General features: G+C 35.5%; 1 pseudogene; it reads left to right on the top strand.

The window, feature by feature from the left end:
* Positions 1-896: 896 nt before the first annotated feature.
* On the top strand, positions 897-1,421 carry LOC117094979 (annotated as a pseudogene).
* The last annotated feature ends 2,182 nt before the right edge of the window (positions 1,422-3,603 follow it).

Genomic DNA, 3,603 nt, shown 5'->3' with positions numbered 1-3,603 from the left:
CATGGAGTCTTTGCCCATGCCTACATCCTGAATGGTATTGCCCAAGTTTTCTTCTAGGATTTTTATGGTCCTAGGTCTTACGTTTAAGTCTCTGATACATCTTGAGTTGATTTTTGTATAAGGTGTAAGGAAGGGGTCCAGTTTCAGTTTTCTACATATGGCTAGCCAGTTTTTCCCCAACATCATTTATTAAATAGGGAATCTTTTCCCCATTGCTTTTTTGTGTCAGGTTTGTCAAAGATCAGATGGTTGTAGACTTGAGGCCTCTTTTCTGTTCCATTGGTCTATATATCTGTTTTGGTACCAGTACTATGCTGTTTTGGTTACTGTATCCTCGTTGTATAGTTTGAAGTCAGGTAGCGTGATACTTCTGAATAGGAACAGCTCTGGTCTGCAGCTCCCAGTGAGATTGACGCAGTAGGCCACCATTTTCAATGCATAAACACATTCCTCAGTTCTGTGGTGTTCTTGGTCACACATTTATGGAGTTTCTGAAGGGCAGTGGAGATTACTGCCAGGCACAGCACGACTTCTATGCAAACAAGGAAACTGTAGAAATTCATTACTACTCCACCAAGAGGCACCCAAAAGAGTGGTTATCCTGGACACAGAAGTGTTGTATTGAAACCCACAGGGCATTTTACAAGAGTTCTGACCTGGATGGGGTAAACCTCAGTGCACTTCCTTTCTGTTGCCTCGGTATTACTGGATTGGAGAATTGCCGCTTCTTGTTAGGAGGTTAGTTTCATTTATCATTACTTACAACTTCATACTCAAAGCACTGAGAATTTCAAGTGGAGTATATTGAAGTAGACTTCAGTTTCTTTGCATCATTTCTATATTCAACTTTTAAAATTCTTTCATAAACCTATTGAGTGTCTTTTAACTAAATTAACATGGCTGGAATGAACCACCCAGTTCCTGTGGAAGTCACATACAAGAGCATGAGGATTTCTTACTACACACAATCCAACCAATGTGACCTTAAACAAATTTATAGAGGAACGTAAGAAGTATGGAGTTTTCACAATAGATAAGAGTATGTGAAGCAACTTATGACACTACTCTTTTGGAGAAAGAAGGTATCCATGTTCTCTATTGGCCTTTTGATGATGGTGCACCACCATCCAACCAGATTGTTGATGACTGGTTAAGTCCTGTAAAATTTAAGTTTCATAAAGAACCTGGTTGTGGTACTGCTGTTCATTGCACTGCAGACCTTGGGAGAGCTCCAGTACTTGTTGCCTTAGCATTAATTGAAGGCAAAATGAAAGATGAAGATGCAGTACAATTCATAAGACAAAAGCAGCGTCGAGCTTTTAACAGCAATTAACTTTTGTATTTGGAGAAGTATTGTCCTAAAGATGTGGCTTCGCTTCAAAGACTCCAGTGGTCATAGATACAACTGTTGCAGTCAATAAAATCAGGGTCCCTGATGCTACTGCCTTGGAAGTGGAACTTGAGATAGGACCTGATTTATTAGACATATTAGCCAACATGTTGGCTTAGTGATCAAGTCTAATGAAGCTTCCACAGGAGTACTGAAAGGCAGTTTTATCAGGCCACAAGCTGGATAGATTTGACAACATCTGTGTTTGGGTTACAGTCAACCTATTTGGACACTTGTCAAAAGATTCTTGCTGTTAGCATTTAAAATGTGCTTGTCATTTGTACCAATTGACCTTTCCTGAAATCATGCAGTATTGAGTTATGTGTTGTTTAAATCTATTCCCATGCCAGAATCTTATCAATATATAAGAAAATTGGGAGGATTAGGTGCCACCTGGCACAATACTTGTATATTTTTAGTACCATACAGAACTAAAATCCTAGGAACTATGAACACTCTAGACCTTATGTAGTTTATTCCTTCAATCATTTCAAACATTGAAAGTAGGGCCTACATGCTGACTTGCCTGCTCTCTTTCATACTCGCATATATCAGGTTTGCTTAACCATTTTTTTTTTTTTTACCAAGTCTTACAGTGATTACTTAATGTGTTTCAATAAATCTTACTTTGCGCTGTTATGAAAAACCTCCATTTAAAAAATCTACATTGTATAGAAGCACATGTCTTTAATGTCTTCAGACAGAAAGGCCTTACAGTTAATTTAATGTTTGCAATCTGAGGTGCAACTTCACAGGGACGGCCTGAGAAAAGAATGGGAGGGGGCTATTCATTATTTTTAGCAAAATATTGCCTTGGTCTTGTGCAGACCATGTGAGATATGCCCTTTAATTTAGTAAAATATTTTTTAAAGGTAGAGATGATTTGTTACTGTAGCTAAAACAATTCTTAATCATAACATTTCTGAAATTCTTGTAATTTTTTCCATATTTATCAGAAGTTGTTTACCAACTTATTTTTGTTTGAAAATGATTTTTTATTTCCATCCCTTCCTAACCTTTCTTGCAAAAAAAGAAGTGGGTTTCTGCAAATGAACTGAGCAGACATCTAATATTTTATATGCCTTTCGAGCTGTGTAACTTAATATTTGGATACTTGATAATTTGTTTTATTATGTAATTGATAAAATGGTGATATATATTAAGGTTAGTTCAACCATATATTTATACTGTCTGGGGATGTGTGGCTTTAGTTCTGTGGCAGAAATAATTTGTCAGTGTTCATCAGCTTGTAAAAACAATGTGAGAGCTTAAACATCTAAATAAATAGTGAAATGCATTTATCATCAAAAAACAAAAAAAAAAAAGAGAGAGAAAAAGAAAACAAACCAAACTCCTTCCCTATCAGGAGTAAAGACAAAGAAAGACAAATGAGGTGAAGGATATAGGGAATTCCTCTTCACTGCCTTCGTGGGGAGAGGGAGAAACAAAAGTTGTAAAGGAATATGGAATCCTACCTGCATCAGGTATTGGAAAACCAAAACTTTGAGAAGATGAATGTGACCCATTATGGGCAGAGAAGATTTACAAATCGATGTGTTCAGACTGCCAGATTCCAAGTTTTTACCATGCCCATTTTTTATTTGTTTACAAATACTGTGCCCCAGAATAATTTCTGAAACTTACTTATTTACCTAAAATTTCAGTAGTTGTCAATGTGTGGAGGTGTCTTTTATTTTTAAATAAAATAATTAGGCTTATGTTTCTGTTTGGAATGAACTAAAATGTTTTCAAATTATTTTTCACCTTAGCATCTTTAAGTTGCAATAAAACTGGTCTAGCAAGTAACATTTCTAAAGAGTTATTTCAAATGAAATTATATATATTTTATCTATAATATTATGTCACATATACTACATATTATACATATTTATAAACCATAAAGTATTCTGCATTAGTAAGGCATTGCTACTGTTATTATTATTAGCAATTCTGTAAAAACTTTGAAATAACTTGGAGTAATCTTTTTCCCCCCTTGCCAAGAGTGTGAAATTATTTAAGAATTGGACATGGCCTAACATTTAGTTACTTAATGAAAATAGCATAGATTTCCCATTCTGGTGAAGTGATAGAAAGCGCTACAACCTCATCAGATGGAAAGTAATGGCTCTGAAAATGCAAGAGAAGGGAGAACAGGAGAATCAATTAAATTGTTCTTGTAGTACTAATTACAAATTGTGAAGTGCTGGTTTTGT

Source organism: Trachypithecus francoisi, unplaced genomic scaffold (assembly GCF_009764315.1).
Source record: "Trachypithecus francoisi isolate TF-2019V2 unplaced genomic scaffold, Tfra_2.0 Lachesis_group13, whole genome shotgun sequence".
Lineage (NCBI taxonomy): Eukaryota > Metazoa > Chordata > Mammalia > Primates > Cercopithecidae > Trachypithecus > Trachypithecus francoisi.
This window is presented reverse-complemented; position numbering and strand designations above follow the sequence as displayed.